The sequence below is a fragment of the Lagenorhynchus albirostris genome, chromosome 4 (assembly GCF_949774975.1).
Source record: "Lagenorhynchus albirostris chromosome 4, mLagAlb1.1, whole genome shotgun sequence".
Lineage (NCBI taxonomy): Eukaryota > Metazoa > Chordata > Mammalia > Artiodactyla > Delphinidae > Lagenorhynchus > Lagenorhynchus albirostris.
The window spans coordinates 20,944,945-20,965,846 of record NC_083098.1 but is presented as its reverse complement, the minus strand read 5'-3'; the positions used below and the strand labels follow the sequence as shown (position 1 = coordinate 20,965,846).

Below are 20,902 nucleotides of genomic sequence, written 5' to 3'. Positions count from 1 at the left end.
GTTTGTCTTCACCTTGTTTGGTACTCTGTGTTTCCTGGACCTGGATGTCTGTTTCCTTCCCCCGGTTAGGAAAGTTATCAGTTATTATATCCTCTAATAAGTTCTCTGCCCCTTTCTCTCTTCTTTTCTTTCTGGGACCCTTATAATGCTCATGTTAACATTCTTAATGTTGCCTCAAAGGTCCCATTACCTATTGTCTTAATTCTTTTTTCTTCTTGTTACTCAGCTTGGGTGATTTTCACTACTCTGTCTTCCAGATCACTGATCTTTTCTTCTGTATTATATAATGTTGCTTCCCTCTAGAGTGAGTGTGTGTGTGTGTGTGTTTTAATCTCAGTTATTGTATTTTTCAGCTGTTTGGGTTTTTTTGACATTTTATTACTCTTTGTTGAAGTTTTCACCATGTGCATCTATTCTTCTCCTGACTTGAGTGAGCATGTTTAGAATCACTACCTTGAACACTCTTCTTGGTGTGTGTGAGGAGGGGGTAGAATGCTTATCTCTGTTTTATCTAGTTCTTTTTCTGATGTTGTGTCTTGTTACTTCATTTGTCACATAACTCCTCTCTTTCCTTATGTTTCCCAATTCTCTGTGCATTTCTAGTCATTAGCTCCAGTTCATTACCTTTCCTGGTCTTGGAGAAGTGGCCTTATACAGGAGATGGCCTATAGGGCCCAGCAGCACATTCTCCTGTGGCCAGCAGAGCCAGATGTCCCAGGGGTGTCCCCTCTCTGGGCTTCATACACCTTTCTCTTCTGGCAGAGCCAACTACTGTGGACAAGCTGGGAGGCGGTGTTGGACACTGACCTAAACTGACGTGAGGCCCAGCATTATGTGATTGCCGTGGGTGCTGGTAGGAAAGGCACACCTCCATTATGGGTGGCTGTGTGGCGCTCCAGGTGCACAGGTAGATAGGGTAGGCCCCCGGTGTGTCTGGTTGTGAGGCCTGGTGGTGCAGAAGTGCTGTAGGCATGGTGGTTGATGGGGCAGGCCTTTGATACTAATCAGTTAGAGGGAAGACTCTAAAATGTTGCCTGCCAATGTCTCAGTCCCTAGCAAGAGTCCCAGCTGCCTCTTGCCTTTCCAAGAAGCTCTCCGAGATGAGCAGGTAGGTCTGACCCAGGAGTCTTTCAAACCACCAGCACTGCCCAGGGACTGAGAACACGTGAGATTTTGTGTGTGCCCTATGAGAGCAAAGTCTCGGTTTCCTTTCGCCTCCAGCTCTCCTGAAAGTAAGCCCTGCAGGTTTTCAAAGCCAGACCCACTGTGTTCTTTCCTTCCCAATGCAGGAACCCTGGGCTGAGCAGCCTAGTGGAGGGCTCAGACCTTGCCCTCCTTGTGGAGGACCTATGCGGTTGTGAGATCTTCAACTGTGGGTCACTGTGCTGCAGGTGTGGGCTCTAACTAGACTGTGTTGCCAATCCTTCTACCTGCCTTGTGGTTTCTCCCTCTTTATATCTTTAGTTGTGGAAAATTTTCTCTGCTAGTCTTCAGGTCATTACAGAGGTAATTTCTGTGTAAGTTGTAATTCGGGTGTGTCTGTGGGAGGAGGGGAGCTCAGTATCTTCCTACTCTATCATCTTGATCCCCTGTCAAGAACTTTTTAAAATATATGCATTTATAACTGTACATACAACTCTTTGAACGGAATTGTTTTTTCTGTATTCCATAAGTTTATGTACTTTGTGTTTCCAATTTTGTTTGCTTTATGTCTTTTATTTCCCTTTTCATTTATTCTTGTTTCCAATTTTGTTTGCTTTATGTCTTTTATTTCCCTTTTCATTTAGTCTTGTATGCATTGGCTCTTCAGAAGCTTGATGTTCAATTTCCAAGTGTTCTTGAATTTTCAATTATTCTTCTTAATATTGAATTTCAGCTTCATACCGTTGTGGTTGGAAAAGTTACTTGATACGATTTCAATCTTCTTGGATTTTTGAAGACTTCTTTTGTGGCTTAACATTTGATCTATCCTAGGAAATGTTCTATGTGTACTTAAGAAGAATGGAAATTTTGCTGCTGTTGAGTGGCATGTATTATATATGTCTGTTAGGCTCACTTGATATCAAGTGTGTGTTCAAGTTTCTGATTGATAATCTGTCCGGATGATCTATAGTGTTGAAAGTTGGGTATTGACATTTCTTACCATTATTTCATTTCTGCACATTTTCCCCTTTATATGTGTTAATATTTTCTTTATATGTTTAGAGGCTCCAATGCTGGATACATACATATTTATAATTGTCATAATTTCTTGATGAATTAATCACTTTATCATTATATGATAACCTTTGTTTCTGTGAGAGGTTTGACTTTAAAGTCTTTTTTGCCTGATAATAGACTAGTCAGGTAATTATCATTTGCATGAAATATCTTTTTTCCAGTCATTCAGTTTTATCCTACGTATGGCCTTAAAGTTCACACGAATCTCTTGTACCCAGTATATAACTGATCTTTTTTTAATCCACTCAGCCACTGTATGGTTTTTAAATTGAAGTATAGTTGATTTACAATACTACATTAGTCTCAGGGGTACAACATATTGACTTAATATTTTTATAGATTATGCTCCCTTTAAAGATATTACAAAATAATGGCTATGTTTCCCTGGGTTGTACAATATATCCTAATTTGTTTATTTTCTACATAGGGGTATTGGATTAAGAGAAACAAACTACCATCATTCCCTCCCCCCCTTCACTCTCCCCACCAGTAACCACTAATTTATTCTCTGAGTCTATTCCTATTTTGTTGTATACATTCCTTTCTTGCATTTCTTAGATTCCACATACAAGGGAGAACATAGAGCATTTGTCTCTAACTTATTTCACTAGATATAATACATTCTAGGCCCATCCATGTTGTTGCAAGTGGCAGAATTTGATTCTATTTAATGGCTGAGTAGTAGTCTATTGTGTCTACATCTTCTTTACCCATTCATCTGTTGATAGACATTTAGTTTGCTTCCATATTGTGGCAATTGGAAATAATGCTACTATGAACATTGGGGTGCATGTATCCTGTCAAATTGGTGTTTTCATTTTCTTTGGACAAATACCCAGCGGTGTAATTGTTGGCAAATATGATAGTTCTACTCTTAGTTTTTTCAGGACCTCCGTATTGTTTTCATAGTGGGTGTACCAATTTACAATCCTACCAACAGTGTACTAGGGTTCCCTTTTCTCCATATCCTCAATAACATTTGTTATTTGTAGACTTTTGGATGATAGCCATTTTGACAGGTGTGACGTGATGTCTCGTGGGTTTCTTTTTTTGCCATTCAATAAAATTTTGTTTACAAAAGAAGATGGTGGGCTGGATGTGATCTGCAGGTTTAGTGTGCTAATGCCTGGTACAGATTAATTGGAGGAGAATAAATACCTTTACAATGTTAATTATTGCTTATTTTTTTCAGGTTGACATTTAATGACCCGTAATAGATTTTTAAAATTTTCTCCCTAAAGGATATTTGAAGTCTGTGAGTCTCTTTCTGTTTTGTAAATTAGTTCATTTCTATCATTTTTTTAGATGCCACATAAAAGTGATATTGTATGATATTTGTCTTTCTCTATCTGGCTTACTTAGTATTATCATCTCTAGTTCCATCCATGTTACTGCAAATGGCATTATTTCATTCTTTCTTTATGGCTGAGTAATATTCAGCTGTCTGTATGTACCACTTCTTTAGCCATTCATCTGTCAATGGACATTTTGGTTGATTCCATGTCTTGGCTATTGTAAATAGTGCTGCAGTGAACGTTGGGGACCATGTGTCTTTTCGAATTCTGGTTTTCTCCCAATATACGCCCAGGAGTGGGGACTGCCAGATCATATACTAGCTCTATTTTTAGTTTTTTAAGGAACCTCCATACTCTTCTTGATAGTGGCTGTTACCAGGCTACATTCCACTAACAGCATAGGAAGGTACCCTTTTCTCCAGGTCCTCTGCAGCATTTATTGTTTGTAGACTTTTTGATGATGGCCATTCTGACTGGTGGGAGGTGATAACTCGTAGTTTTGATTTGCATGTCTCTAATAATTAGTGATGTTGAACATCTTTTCATGTGCTTTTTTTTTAAAAAAAAAAACAGTGTGAGTAAAATTTACCTCATGAAATTGGCCTCTTGAAAGTCTGCCCTGTTTTGAATTGTTTTTCCATTACCTACCCCAGGACATTTATTGGGGGCGCCTGTCGTTTACAACCCTGAAGTCTTTGTGAATATTACAGGACCCCAAAGCACTGGTTTTAAACTTGCTGTTACAGTGAATGGCCACAAGGTGGAAGGATTTCTTCATACCCGACTCTGGTTCCTGGGGCACAAGAACCATAGTGAAACTTGAGTTCCTGGGTTATAAAATAGAGTGGAATGTGCCAGAAAAAACACCCCGAAACTTGTCTCATTACTTATTGGTTTTTTTATATAGTTTTTTTTTATTGGAGTAAAGTTTATTTACAATGCTGTGTTTTGTAGGTGTACAGCAAGTTGATTCAGTTATACATATACATATATCCATTCTTTTTCAGATTGTGTACCCATATAGGATATTACAGAGTGTTGAGCAGAGTTCTCTGATCTATACAGTTAGTCCCTGGTGATTATCTATTTGATATGTATTAGTGTGTATATGTTAATCCCAACCTCCTAATTTATTCCTTCCCCCCACCAGTCAGCTTTGTTAACTGTAAGTTTGTTTTCTAAGTCTTTGAGTCTGCTTCTCTTTTGCAAATTAGTTCATTTTTTATCACTTACTAGATTCCACCTATAAGTGATATCCTATGATATTTGTCTTTCTCTGACTTACTTCACTTAGTATGATCATCTCTAGGTTGACCCGTGTTGGTGCAAATGGCAGTATTTCATTATTTTTTTATGGCTGAATAATATTCTATTGTGCCCATGCGCCACTTCTTCTTTAGCCATTCATCTGTTGATGAACATTTTGGTTGCTTCCATGTCTTGGCTATTGTAAATAGTGTTGCAGTGCAAGTCGGGGAGCAAGTGTCTTTTCAAATTCTGGTTTTCTCTGGCTATATGCCCAGGAGTGGGACTGCCGGATCATAGGTAGCTCAATTTTTAGCTTGGTAAGGAACCTCCACAGTGGCTGTGACCACTTTACATTCCCACCAACAGCATAGGAGGTTCCCTATCTAGCATTTATTGTTTGCAAACTTTTTGATGATGGCTATTCTGACAGGTGCAATGTGATACCTCCTTGTAGTTTTGACTTACATGTCTCTCATAATTAGTGATGTTTAGCGTCTTTGCACGTGTTTTTTTTTTAACAGTGTGAGTAATATTTACCTGTTGAAATTGGCTTCTTCAAAGTCTGTCCTCTTTTGAATTGACTTTCGATTGCCTACCCCAAGACATTTCTTCCGGGCAAGTTCATTTACAGCCCCACAGTACTTGTGAGTGTCGCATGCCCAGAAGCGCTGGTTTTTAACTTGCTGTTATGGAAAACGGCCACAAGGCGGCAGCATTTCTTCATGACCAACTCTGGTTACTCGGGCAACCAGAGCTTTAGTGGGATTCACGTTCCTGGGCTGTAAATTAGAGTCAACAGTACCAGAACTAACACCCAAAAGCTTGCGTCTCGTTACTTATTTTTTAATTTAATTTTTATTTTTTGTTGGAGTAATGTTGATTTACAATGTTGTGTTCCTTTGTAGGTCAACATCAACTTCTTCAGTTCTACATATACATATGTCTATTCATTTTTGAATTCTTATCCCACATAGATTATTACAGAATGTTGAGCAGAGTTCCCTGTGCTACAGTAGTTCTTTTTGATCACCTATTTTATATGTCTTAGTATGTATATTTAATCCCAACCACCTAATTTATCCCTTTACCCCACCTTTCCTCTTTGGTAAACATAACTATGTTTTCAAAGTCTGTGATCTGTCTTTTGTAAATCAGCTCATTGGTATTAATTTTTAGATTCCACCTACAAGTGATATCATATGATATTTGTCTTTCTCTATCTCACTTACTTCACACAGATGGACCTAGGGATGATTATACTATGTTGCTGCAAATGGCATTATTTCAGTCTATTTTATGGCTGAGTAATATTCAGTAGTCTCTATGTACCACTTCTTTATTGATTCATCTGTCGATGGACGTTTTGGTTGCTTCCATGCCTTGGCTGTTGTAACTAGTGTGGCAGTGAACGTTGGGGTGCATGTTTTTCGAATTCTGGTTTTCTCCAGGTATACACCCAGCAGTGGGACTGCCGGATCATATGCTAGCTCTATTTTTAGCTTGTTAAGGAACATTCATACTGTCCTCCACAGTGGCTGTGACCAGTTTACAGTCCCACCAACAGTGTAGGAGGCTTGCCTTTTCTCTACTCCCTTGCCAGCATTTACAGTTCATAGACTTTTTGATGATGGCCATTCTGGCTGGCGCGAGGTGATACCTCATTGAGATTTCGATTTGCGTGTCTCTAATAGTTAGCTATGTTGAACAAATTTTCATGTGCTTTTTTTTTTTTTTAAATGGTGAGAGTAAAATTTACCTATTGAAATTGGCATCTTGAAAGGCTGCCGTCTTTGACTTCTTTTTCAATTACCTACCCCAGGACATTTCTTGAGGGTACGTGTCATTCATAGCCCAGGAGTGCTTGTGAATATGAAGTGCCCAAATGACCTGGTTTTTAACTTGCTGTTAAAGAAAATGACCACAGGGTGGTGGAAGAATTTCTTCATGCCCAACACTGGTTACTGGGGCAACCAGAGCCTTAGTTGCACTCCTCTGTGCGTTGTAAATTACAGGGGAATTAACCAGAACATAAACCCAAATGCCTGTGATAATCGCTTCTTGTTTTTTTTTAATTTAATTTTTGTTGTTTTTCTGGAGTAAAGTTTAATTACAATGTTGTGATTTGTAGGTGTACAGCAAGTTGATTCAGTTATACATATACATTTATCTATTCTTTTTCGGACTCTGTTCCCAATAGGTTATTAAAGAGTGTCGAGTAGAGTTCCCTGAACTATACAGTTGGTCCCTGTTGATTAGCTGTTTCGTTTGTATTAGTGTGTTTACGTACATCTCAACCTCCTAATTTATCCCTTCCCCCCAACATTCTCCTTTGGTAACCATAAGTTGTTTTTCTAAATCTGTGTCTCTTTTACAAATTAGTTCCTTGGTATCACTTATTTGATTCCACCACTAAGTGATATCATATGACATTTTTTTGTCTCTATGTGACTTACTTCACTTAGTGTGATCATCTCTAGGTCTATCCACGTTGCTGCTAATGGCATTATTTCAGTCTTTTTTTATGGCGAATAATATTCATTTGTCTCGATGTACCACTTCTTTATTGATTCATCTGTTGATGGACATTTTGGTTGCTTCCATGCCTTGGCTGTTGTAACTAGTGTGGCAGTGAACGTTGGGGTGCATGTTTTTCAAATTCTCGTTTTCTCCTGATACACGCCCAGGAGTGGGACTGCCGGATCATATGGTAGCTCTATTTTTAGCTTGTTAAGGAACCGCCCTACTGTTCTCCCTAGTGGCTGTGACGTGTTTACATTCTCACCAACAGTGTAGGAGGGTTCCCTTTTCTCCACTCCCTTGCTAGCATTTACAGTTTGTAGACTTTTTGGTGATGGCCATTCTAACTGGTGCAAGGTGATACCTCTTTGTAGTTTTGATTTGCACGTCTCTAATAACTAACTTTGAGTCTGTTTCTCTCTTGAAATTAGTTCACTTGTATCACTTTCTAGAGTCCACCTATAAGGGTTATCATATGATATTTGTCTTGCTCTGTCTGACTTACTTCACTTAGTATGATCGTCTGAGATCCCTCCGTATTGCTGCAGGTGGCATGATTTCCTTCCTTTTTATGGCTGAATAATATTCTGTTGTGTTTATGTACCAGTTCTTCTCTATCCATTCATCTGTTGATGGACATTTCGGTTGATTCCATGTCTTGGCTATTGTAAATAGTGCTACAGTGAATGTTGGGGTGAAAGTTTTTCAAATTCTGGTTTTTGCTGTTTATACGCCCAGGTGCGGGACAATGGAATGTTACTCAGCCGTTAAAAAAAAATGAAATAATGCCCGTTGAAGCAACACGGGAGGACTTAGGGGTGATCACACTAAGTGAAGTAAGTCAGAAAGGAAAGAGAAATATTACATGATGTGACTTAAAGGTGGAAACCAGACATTACTACAAAGGAACCAATTTACAAAACATAAACAGCCTCACAGACCTAGAAAACAAAAGTATGGATACCAAAGTGGAAAGGTGGTGGAAAGGGACAAATGAGGTATAGCATGTTCCCCATAATATATGTGAAATCGATAATCAACAAAGACCTACTGTATGCCACTGTATGTTGGGAAACTCTACCCAACACTCTTTAATAAACTATATGGGGAAAGAATCAGAAAAAAACCAGATGTATTTCTATGTAAAACTGAATCAACTTGCTGAATACCTAAAACAATACAACATTGTTAAACAATCTACTCCAATATAAAATAAAACAAATTCAAAAACGAAATGCCTCCTACCTCCCTCTCAGCCCTCGGTGACCTGTGCTTGTGTTACATCTCCGGCATGGGTCCCAAGGATGGACTGACCTGGGACAGAGGGACCTGGGAAGGATGGTGCAGCGAATTAGCCCTCCTTGGACCTGTAGTGCCTGGTCCCGACTGCATGGGACCACAGTCTCAAGATCCAGGTGGGTACTCCTACCCCTGAACCAAGCCCAGTGCACCCAGAGGACGGTGGACTCTCTGGGCTGGAAGAGCTCTGAAAAGTCAGCTGGTCTCCAGGTCTCCTGCTGGTGAGTTTCCCGCCTCTAGCCTCCTCCCTTACAGTCTCCCCACCTCCGGAGAACAGCTCTCTCTGCAGTATGGTGTCCCAGGGGTTGGAATTTGCCCGGGGGTGAAGTGTAAGGGCAAAGAATTAATGAGACGCAACCCCTTAGGTTGTTTTTCTTTCTCTCTTTTTTTTTTTTTTTGGCCACGTGGCATGGGCAATCCAATTTCCCAGACCAGAAATTGAACCCGAGCCCCTAGACTGGAAGATCAGAGTGTTAACCACTGGACCGCCAGGGAAGTCTCCTTGGTTGATTTTTCAGCCCCATACCACTCGAATTTACACCCAGAAATACAACTTTCTCTCAGGTTCTTGTGGCAAGAATAACCAGCTTTGGGGATGAAGAAATCCTGCCACCTTGTGGCCGATACCGCAACGACAGCTTTAAAACCAGTGCTTATGAGCACTTCATATTCACAAAGCCTGGGGGGCTGTAAATGACACCTGCCCTCAAGAAATGTCCTTGGGTAGGAAATGGAAAAAAGAATTTAAAACTCTGACGACCGTGAAGAAGCCAATTTAAAGAGGTAACTTCTACACACACGAATAAAAGAAAAAAAAAAAAGTCAAGGTGCTCAGCAGCCCTACCTATCAGAGAAACGGATATCAAAACTACAAGGGAGGGGGCTTCCCTGGTGGCGCAGTGGTTGAGAGTCCGCCTGCCGCTGCAGGGGACATGGGTTCGTGCCCCGGTCCGGGAAGATCCCACATGCCGCGGAGCGGCTGGGCCCGTGAGCCATGGCCGCTGAGCCTGCGCGTCTGGAGCCTGTGCTCGGCAACGGGAGAGGCCGCAGCAGTGAGAGGCCCGCGTACCGCAAAAAAAACAAAAAAAAAAAACTACAAGGAGGTATCACCTCGGACCAGTCACAATGGCCATCATCAAAATGTCTACAAACAATAAGAGCCGGTGAGAGCGTGGAGAAAAGGGAACGTGCCTACGCTGCTGGTGGAAACGGAACCTGGTAACTGCCACGATAAACAACAGTATGGAGGTTCCTTAAAAAATTAATAATAAAGAGACCAGACGATCCAGCAGTCCCACTCCTTTGGAGATATCCAGAGAAAATCAGCATTCGAAAACACCTGCGTACCCCAACGGCCATAGCATCCGTATGTTCAATGGCCAAGACCTGGAAGCAAAGAAAATGTTCACAGACCAATGAATGGACAAAGAAGATGGAGTACATATAGACAATGGAATACTGCTCAGCCATAAAAATTGAAATAATGCCACTTGCAGCAACCCGGATGGACTTAGAAGTGATCATACTAAGCGAAGTAAGTCAGAAAGGAAAGAGAAATCTCACATGATATCACTTATAGGTCTAATTCAAACACTGATACAAAGGAATCAATTTATAAAACAATATCCGGCTCATAGACTTAGAAAACAAACATGTGTTCACCAAAGGGGAAAGGTAGCAGGAAGGGACAAATGAGAAGGTGGGATTAGCATATATGCCGGAATATGTATGAAATTGATCATCAACCAGGACCTACTGTTTAGCACAGGGAACTCTACCCAACACTCTTTAATAACCTATATTGAGAAGAATAGGAATAAAGAACATATATATGTCTATGTGCAACTGAATCAACCTGCTGAACACCTAAAACAACACAATATGATAAATCAAGTAAACTGCAATATAAAATAAAAATTAAATTTAAAACAATGCCTCGTGTGTTCCCCTCAGGCCTCAGTGACCCGGGCTGCCGTGCCATCCCTAGAATATGAGCCGGCTTGGGTCCCAAGGCTGGACTGACCTGGGACAGAGGGACCTGGGAAGGATGGTGCAGCAACTGAGCCCTCCTCGGACCTGTAGTCCTGGTCCCATCTGCGTGGGACCACAGTCTCCAGATCCAGGTGGGCACTCCTACCCCTAACGAAGCCCCATTCCCCCAAAGGACGGTGGACTCTCTGGGCTGGAAGAGCTCTGAAAAGTTACCTGGTCGCCAGGTCTCCTGCTGGTGAGTTTCCCACCTCTAGCCTCCTCCCTTACAGTCTCCCCACCTCCAGAGGACAGCTCCCTCAGCAGAGTGGTTTTCCAGGAGTTAGGATTTATCTGGGGGCGAAGCGTGAGGTTGAAGTAATGAGACAGAACTATTTGGTGGTTTGGTTTTCTTTTTCTTTTTTTTTTTTCTTTTTTTTTTTTTTGTGGTACGCGGGCCTCTCACTGTTGTGGCCTCTCCCGTTGTGGAGCACAGGCTCTGAACGCGCAGGCTCAGCGGCCATGGCTCACGGGCCCAGCCGCTCCGCGGCATGTGGGATCTTCCCGGACCGGGGCACGAACCCATGTCCCCTGCAGCGGCAGGCGGACTCTCAACCACTGCGCCACCAGGGAAGCCCTTCTTTTTCTTTTTGAACTCCACGTCCTTCTATTCCACTGTCTTGTCTCAATGTGTATATGATTTTTTTTGCCTTTTTTCTTCTACTTCAGGAAATCAAGTTATCAATGCCTGAAGGAGATTGACCAGAGGTGGAAGGACATAGCAAATTTCCAGATCATCACACAGACATCAGCACCACAGGACCCCAAAAGTCCAGAACGTGTAGAAGCAAACGAGGGGACAAACTGCCTCAAAAGGGATATTAGTCATGTATACTCCCTGCAAGAGTACATCAAAGGGCTTGTTTCCACTGATGTTGACAAGAGACGCTACAAAGGCACTTTACGTTTTCTATATAAGAGAAGAAAAATGATTACATTGGCTTTGTAATTTATTTCCCCCGACCATCATTGAGGTTGGGTGCCTCTTCATGTGTAAAATGATCATTTTTCTTTTACTGTGAAATTTAATTTCATAGGTTCCAAATATTTTTATTTGTTTGCTTCTATTTTTTCTCTTGATTGAGAGGCAATTCAAATATACTTTATATTTGTGGTGTCTTCTCCCACATCCTTCCAAGCCAATTACTGTGCACACATTCACTAAAAAAATTTGTCAAGGAACTTGTTGTCACAGGTCATCCATCACTCAAGACACTTGATATGAGGGCCATCTGCCATGCACAGCCTTACATCAAGAGCTCTGTACTGAGCTCTTTGCTCTCAACTTGTGGACCAGTTAAAGGATGAGGATATCGTTAAACCTCACAACCTACAGCGAAGCACATTGGTCAGTCCTTATGTACATCATTGCCAACAGGCCTGGGAGCTTCTCCTATGACGTTCCCCAGCTTGCCACCAAGACATCTGGTCTGTACCATGTCACCAACCACAGAGCACTGAAGTGTAGACTCAATGTGCAGACCAGAGAATGTCATACATAAATGTCATCAGGACTCCAAACTCAGGCAGCAGGCAAGAGATCTGCCTGGGTCTCCATCCTATTTTGCTAGATCTTCCCCTCCTACCTACCCCCTCCTCACAAAAATGTAAGACTCAGGTCCCTTTTATCCTCTGAGGATACTCAGAGACCTGATCTGTGGAATTATCGATCTGTGGAATTATCCACAGCCTTTATCCTCTTCCCAGTACAACTGGACTTGGATTCACACAGGCACACCAAATGACCATAAGGACACCTGCCCCAATGCTAAGCATTGACTCCCAGCCTCTACCCAACTCACCTCACCTGAGCCCAATCCAGGCCTGCACTGTCCCCCAACCTCCACCATCTACGCATGTTCCAGACCAAGCCCTCAGAATTGTCTTCATGATGGGACAAGGGATGCGGGGAGGGCTCCAGGTTCGGAACACCTTTCATTTCATCCTCCTAAGAAGCCTTCTCCTACAAGTCAGATGTTTCACCTCTTAGGGGAGCCTGGGTGATACTGACCCATGTCCCAGTCCACATTCTCCAGGAGGACCTTCTGGTCTCCTCTGAAGGGAGTGACCCGCCCTGCCCCAAGGCACGGAAGATTCAGCCTCCAGGCTAACAGGGCTCAGAGGCGACTACTGGAGTAAAAGAAAGAAGAAAGGAGCAGAATTTGTCTCATGAATTAGCACTTCCCCAGCTGTGGTTTACGTACAAATTTCAGAGAGAATTGCACAGCCCATTTCATGTAATGTTATGAATTGTGTAAATTTAACTTATTTTATTTTATTTTTTTTTTGCATTACGCCGGCCTCTCACTGCTGTGGCCTCTCCCGTTGAGGAGCACAGGCTCCGGACGCACAGGCTCAGCGGCCATGGCTCACGGGCCCAGCCGCTCCGCGGCATGTGGGATCTTCCCAGACCGGGGCACGAACCTGTGTCCCCTGCATCGGCAGGCGGACTCTCAACCACTGCGCCACCAGGGTAGCCCTAACTTATGTTTTAAATGGAGGTTACCAAACTGTCATATGAAGTATTTAGTAAATTTTTTAAAATTTAAATTGTTTACTAATCCTTTTACAATATATGTCATTATGCTGTACACCCACCATTTCTACAGTACTGTATGTCAATAATATCTCAGTAGAACTGAAAGAAAAATAAAGGAAAATATTAGTAAATTAATAAGAAACTGAGTCAACACATTGGAAAATATTAAGTTATAATGTCAGTAGGAAGCTATTAATTAACATTGATTTGTCTTCAGTGTGCAAGTGACTGGAATTTGGGAAACCGGATAAAATAGACACCTATGTAGGGATGAAAAGGTCTGCATTTTTGAAGCTGAGGCTTTCCTGAAACTAGAAGTTTTGTCTATGAGGGAGAGTCCTACTTAAAACCATAATGGAGAATATGGTCTTTATCTTGCAAATTTTGGTTATTAAAAATCATTGGAGGGCTTCCCTGGTGGTGCAGTGGTTGAGAGTCCGCCTGCCGATGCAGGGGACACGGGTTCGTGCCCCGGTCTGGGAAGATCGCACATGCCGCGGAGTGGCTGGGCGCGTGAGCCATGGCCGCTGAGCCTGCGCGTCTGGAGCCTGTGCTCCGCAACGGGAGAGGCCACAACAGTGAGAGGCCTGCGTACCGCAAAAAAAAAAAAGAAAATAAAAAAGAAAGGAAACACAGCAACATGGTAAAGCACCAATTTACAAACGTAGACACAGAGGGGAAAAGGAAACAATGGAGTTATAAAACAATCAGAAAGCAATTAATAAGATGGCAGTAATAAGTCCTTACATATCAAAAATCACTCTAAATGTAAATGGTTGAATTCACAAATCAAAGCTATAGAGTGGCTGGCTGGAAAAAAATGTGTAAGACCCAATTATGTTCTTTATATAAGACATTAATTTCAGCTTTAAAGACACACATAGGCTCAAGTTAAAGAGATGGATGATTATATTCCATGCAAGTAGAAGCCAAATAATGTGGAGGTAGCCATACTCATATCAGACAGAACAGACTTTAAGCCAAAAGCAACGACAAGACACAAAGAAGGTCATTATATAATGATACAAGGGTCAATAAATCAAGAAGTAAATATACACAGCCAACATCAGAGTAACTAAATATATTAAGCAAATGCAGATCTGAAGGGAAAAATAGACAATATATTAATAGTAGGGGACTTCAATACTCCACTCTCAGCGATGGATAGATCATGCATATAGTAAATCAACAAGAAAACACTGGTCTATATACTACACCAAATGGACTTCACAGGCATATATAGAACATTACATCCAACAACTTATGCTCAAGTGCACATGGAACATACTCCAGGATAGATCATATGATAGGACACAAACATGTCTTAGCAAATTTAAGAAGATCAAAATTATACCAACTATCTGAACACAGTGATAGAAAACTAGAAATCAACAAGACGACATCTGGAAAATCTACAAATATGTGAAAACTAAACAGCACATTTCCAAAAAATAAAGTAGGTCAAAAAGGAAAGCCAAAGGAAATTTTTTAAAAATCTCAGAACCAACGAAAATGGAAACAACATACCAAAACCTATTGGATGCTGCAAAAGCAGTTCATCGAGGAAAGTTTATAGTGATGAGTGCATACAACAAGAAATTAGAAAGCTCTCAAACATCTCACTCTACACCTCAAGGAAGCAGAAAAAGAAGAAATTTATTCCCAAGTTGGCAGAGGGAAGGATATCATAAAGACTAGAGTGGAAATAAATAAAACATATACAAGAAAATCAATAGAAATGATCAACAAACTAAAAGCTGGATTTTCAAAAATATAAAATTCACAAACTTTTAGCTAGACTAGGAAAATAGAGAGAAGACACAAAATTAGAAATGAAAGAGCAGACACTACAACTGATACTACAGAAATACATAGGATCACAAGAGACTATTATGAACAATTGTATGCCAGCAAATTAGATACTCAGGAAGAAACTGATACTTCCTAGAAATTCACTACCTACAAAGACTGAATCAGGAAGAAATAGAAAATCTGAACAGACCAATAACAAGGGATTGAATCAGCAATCAAAAAATTCCCAACACAGAAAACTCAAGGACCAGATGACTTTATTGGTGAATTCTATCAAACCTATTAAGAAGAATTAATGCCAATGATTCTCAAACTCTTCCAAAAAATTGAAGAGAAAGGAATACTTTTAAACTTGTTCTATGAGGCCAGCATTTCCATGACACCAAAGCCAGACAATGAGTCTACAAGAAAACTAGAGGCCAATAAAACTGATTAATATAGATGCAAAAATTCTGAACAAAATATTAGCAATACATTACGACAATCGACATCGACAATACATTAAAAGGATTATACACTGGGGCCAAGTGGGATTTATCACTGAGAGGTAAGAATGGTTCAACATACACAAATAAATATGTGGGGTACACCACATTAATAGAGTAAAAATAAAAATCATAATCATTTCAATAGATCCGAAAAAAGCATTGGACAAAATACAATTCTTTTATGATGAAAAATTCTGAATAGATTGGGTATAGGGGGAACACACCTCCACGTAATTAAGACCATACAAAACAAGCCCACAGCTAACATCATACTCGATGGTAAAAAGGTAAAAGCTATTCTGCCAAGATCAAGAACAAGACAGTGATGCCCACTGAATCACTCTTATTCAGTATAGTACCGGAAGTATTAGCTGGGGCAATCAGGAAAGACAAAGAAAGGCACCCAAATCAGAAAGGAAGAACAAAAATTCTCATTATTTGAAGATGGTATGATTTTGTATGTAAGAAATCCCAAGGAATCCCAAAATGTTGTAACTAATCAACAAAGTGGGTAAAATTACAGTATATAAAATCAACATACATCATCAGTTGTATTTCTACACACAAGTAGTAAAACATCTGAAAAAATAAACTAATTTACAATAGCACCAAAAATAAGATACTTAGGGCTTCCCTGGTGGTGCAGTGGTTGAGAGTCCGCCTGCCGATGCAGGGGACACGGGTTCGTGCCCTTGTCCGGGAAGATCCCACATGCCGCGGAGTGGCTGGGCCTGTGAGCCATGGCCGCTGAGCCTGCGCGTCCGGAGCCTGTGCTCCGCAACAGGAGAGGCCACAACAGTGAGAGGCCCGCGTACCGCAAAAAAAAAAAAAAAAAAAAAGTACTTATCTCAACGCCCGCCATTGGTAGATTCAAAGAAATCTCTCTTAAAAATCCAACGGCCCATCCACCTCACTACAAATAACTCAATTTCGCTTCTTTTTATGGCTGAGTAATATTCCATTGTATGTATGTGCCACATCTTCTTCATCCAGTCATCTGTCGATGGACACTTAGGTTGCTTCCATGTCCTGGCTATTGTAAATAGAGCTACAGTCAGAAAGAGAAAAACAAACACCATATGCTAACACATATATATGGAATATAAAAAAAAAACAATGGTTCTGAAGAACCTAGGGGCAGGTGTTTATCCTGTTCTGGTATTTATCCATCAGCAGATGAATGGATAAGAAAGATGTGATAGCTATACGTATATATACATACACACAATGAATATTATTCAGCCATAAGAAAGAAGGAAATTCGACCATTTTTTATATTGATGTACCTTGGGTAAATTATGCTGAGATAAGTCAAAAAGAGAAAGACAAACACTATGTGATATCATTTATATGTAAAATAAAATTTAAAAAAAAGCCAAACTCATAAAAACAAAGAGTAGAATGTTGGTTACCAGGGCCTGAGGTGTGGGGAATAGGAGAGATGTTGTTTAAGGGTACAAACATTAACTAATAGTAAATAATTCTTAAAGATCTGATGTATAGTGAACATAAACAATGGTATCGTATTATGATCAAACTTGCTAATAGACCAGATCTTAATTTTTCCAAACACAGTAAAGAAATAATGATTATGTGACATGATAGCTGTGATAACTACTGCTACATTGGCAATCATAGTATAATATGTAAATGTATTAAATCACCATGCTGTACACCTTAAATTCAAATAATATTATATGTTCAGTATATTACAAGAAAAATAAAAGAAACACAATAAGCATCATCAATATCTAAACAGATCAAGAGGGCTTCCCTGGTGGTGCAGTGGTTAAGAATCCACCTGCCAATGCAGGGGACACGGGTTCGAGCCCTAGTCTGGGACGATCCCACATGCCGCGGAACAACTAAGCCCGTGTGCCACAACTGCTGAGCCTGTCCTCTAGAGTCCACGAGCCACAACTGCTGAAGCCCACGCACCTAGAGCCCGTGCTCCGCAACAAGATAAGCCACCGCAATGAGAAGCCCACGCACCGCAACGAGGAGTAGCACTTGCTTGCCGCAACTAGAGAAAAGCCCGCACGCAACAGCGAAGACCCAATGCAGCCAAAGATAAATGGATAAATTTGAAAATAAATAAACAGATCAGAAGAAATTTTCTGTGAGTTAGAAGACAGTAAGTTGAAAATATACACTCAGAGGAGAGCAAAGATAAAAAGAGTTGAAGAATGACTATGTGATCTATAGATACCAACAAAAGAAACATTCTGTGAATTATGGAGTCTTAGAAGGAAAAGATAGAGATGGAAGGCTTTTTTAAATAAATAGTGGCTGAGAAATTTCCAAATCTCGGGAGAGATTTGGATATCCAAGTTCATGAAGCTCATAGGGCGCCAGACGAACTTAACTCAAAAAAAAAATTCTTCTCCAAAACACGTTATAGTAAAACTGTCAACTCTCAAAAACAAGGAATCTTAAACGCAACTAGAGGAGAGAAGCTTATAACTTACAAGAGAACCCTCATAAGATTAAAAGTTGATTTCGCAGCAGAATCCTCACAGGCCAGAAGAGAGTGGGATGATATATTCAAATTGCTCAATAAAAAAGAAAAGACAAGAAAAACTGCCAACCAAGCATATCCTATCCACCATACTTGTCCTTAAATGAAGAGATAAAAAACTCGTTTCAAAAAACAAAAGCTGAGGGAGTTCATCATCACTAGATCTGTCTTAGAAGAAATTCTAAAAGAGTTCCTCAAGCTAAAATAGAAGAACACTAAATAATACCATGAAAACATGAAAATACACCATAGAGTTGTAAATGTAAGTACACATTTAAGGTAAGAATACTTTAATAGTGTGATATGGTGGTGTGTTAACCAGTTAACTTTAGTATAAAGGTTAAAGGATGAGATTATTAAAATAACTGCAGGTATAAAAATTTTAATGTATAAACAATATTCAAAGAGGTAAATTGTAATACCATATACAAAAATTCACAGAGGGGAGTAAAAGAGTAGGTATTTTTGGATGTGATGGAAGTTAAATTGTTATCAACATAAAATAGACTGTTGTATCTATAAGACATTTTCTGTGAGCCTCATGGAACCACAAAGCAAAAACCTATAGTAGATTCAGAAAATATAAAGAGAAGGAAATCATAACATACCACTGCAGAGTATCACTAATTCACAAAGAAAGGCAACAAAAGAGGTAAAAAGGAACAAGAAACAACAAAACATCCAGGGAACAATAAGATGGCATTGGTAAGTTCTTACCTATCAATAATTACTGTAATCATAACTATATTAAATTCTCTAGTCAAAAGTCATAGAGCGGCTAGATAGGTAAAAATACAAGATCAGCCTATATGGGAAAAGAATCTTAAAAAAAGTGGATATATGTATATGAATAACTGATTCCCTTTGCTGTACACCTGAAACTAACACAACATTGTAAATCAACTATACTCCATAAAAATTAGGAAAAAAAAATACAAGATCAAACTATATGCTGCCTATCAGAGATTCACTTCAGTGGAAAAAACACAAATTAGGCTCAGAGTGAAGCTTTAGAACAAGATATTCCATACAAGTGGAAACCAAAAGAAAGCAATGGTAGCCAGAGTTACACCAGACAAAATACCAGACAAAATAGACTTTAAGGCAAAAGCTGCAAGAAGAAAAAATTTAAGGTCATTATATAATGATTATGTTGTCAATTCATCAAGAAGACAACACTCAAATAAATATGCACCCAACAGTGGAGGACCTTAATGTATTAAACAAATACTAACAGATTGAAGAGAGAACTAGACAATACAAAATAGTGTAGGGGTCCTTAATACCCACCATTCAACAATGAATAGATCATCCAGAAAGAAAATCAATACGGAAGTATTGAACTTGAATAATACATTAGACCAGATGGACTTAACAGACAAAAACGGAACAGTCCATCCAACAGCAGCAGAATACATGTTCTTCTCTACTGCACATTGAACATTCTCTAGGACAGATCATGTGATGGGTCACTAAACAAGTCTTAGCAAATTTAAGAAGACTGATATCATACTAAGCATTTTTTTTTAGTGATTCAGTTATATATACATATATATATACACATTCTTTTTTTAATATTTTTATATTTTTTAATATTCTTTTCCATTATGGTTTATCATACGATACTGAATATAGTTCTCTGTGCTATACAGTAGGACCTTGTTGTTTATCTATTCTATATATAAAATCTTACATCTGCTAAATCCTATCTCCCACTCCATCTGTCCCACAAACCCCTCCCCCTTGGCAACCACCACTCAGTTCTCTATGCCCGTGATTCTGTTTCATAGGTAGGTTCATTTGTGTCATATTTTAAATTCCACATAGAAGTAATATCATATAGTATTTGCCTTTCTCTTTCTGACTTACTTCACTTTACATAGTATTTTTCAACCACAAGGGTGAGAAACCAGAAATGAACAACAGGACAGAGTCTGGAAAATTACAAATATATGGAAATTAAACAACATTAAGAATCAGTGAGCCAAGGAAAAATTTTAAAATACAAAATAAAAAGACCGAATAATGAAGAAAGAAAACAATCTCAACAGACCAAATTACTGTTAAGGAGATTGACTACTGTTAAGGAGATTGACTACTGTTAAGGAGTTCTCAAAAACCTCCCAACAAAAAATATCAAGACTTGATGGCTTCACTGGTGAATTCTACCAAACTTTTAAGGAAGAATTAATATGAATTAGTTTTAACAGGATAAATCTTATGAATCTATTTGTGGATGATACAATTTGCATTTTATAAATACACTGGGGAGACACTGATATAAAAGCAGTTAGAGCTATTGGTTCTGAATCTTTGATGTCTTTGAAAATATTTATCATTTGAGGTGAGCTATATTTCAGAAATTTAACACAACTGAGCATACATTAATAATATGGTCCTTGTAAACCTTTTGGAAAATGCAAAGAAGTGATAAAGAACCATATGTCTGTTGCATGAGTGTGGAATATCATGGAAACTTACAAGAACAAGCCTTGACTGATTACAGACTTCACTTGAAAAACCAATATCGTTAATAAACAAAGATGGCAATGTTCACTTTCTAAACCAAACTACAAGCAAAGGAAAACGAAACAGAAATGGGAGTTTCCAGGTTTACCATGATGGTTTATGCACATTTCTCAGCGAATCACACCAAACCCTTGCTAAAGATAAAACATATAAACTTCATAGAGGAGGAAGCTTGCAGAAAGCACCAGTGAACATCAGGTGTAATGGGACAAACGATTATCAGGTGACTGAAGCACACAAAACATTATCACTGCCTTGGTATTCTGGGCAAAATACATAAGAAAATCATAATCTGAATCTATCATGAAAAAAATGTCAGTTTTAAGCAAATTTCAGTCCACATATACCTCCCATGTTCTCTGACTCTAACGCTGTATTTAAATATTTTTTCTTTTCAATATACAGAGCA

At 39.5% G+C, this 20,902-nt stretch overlaps 1 long non-coding RNA gene across 4 annotated transcripts in view; it reads left to right on the top strand.

Moving 5' to 3' along the window:
- The window catches only part of LOC132519681 (uncharacterized), a 47,875-nt gene extending 35,061 nt beyond the window's left edge, over window positions 1–12,814 (top strand). For 2 of the 4 annotated variants that reach the window (XR_009540241.1, XR_009540243.1), the window contains exons 3-4: window positions 10,533–10,702; window positions 11,277–12,814. This is a non-coding gene — a long non-coding RNA (uncharacterized LOC132519681). Of the gene's footprint in view, window positions 1–7,986; window positions 8,801–9,009; window positions 10,114–10,532; window positions 10,807–11,276 lie in introns of those variants that run through there. The other 2 variants (XR_009540242.1, XR_009540244.1) reach the window with 2 other exon arrangements.
- The last annotated feature ends 8,088 nt before the right edge of the window (window positions 12,815–20,902 follow it).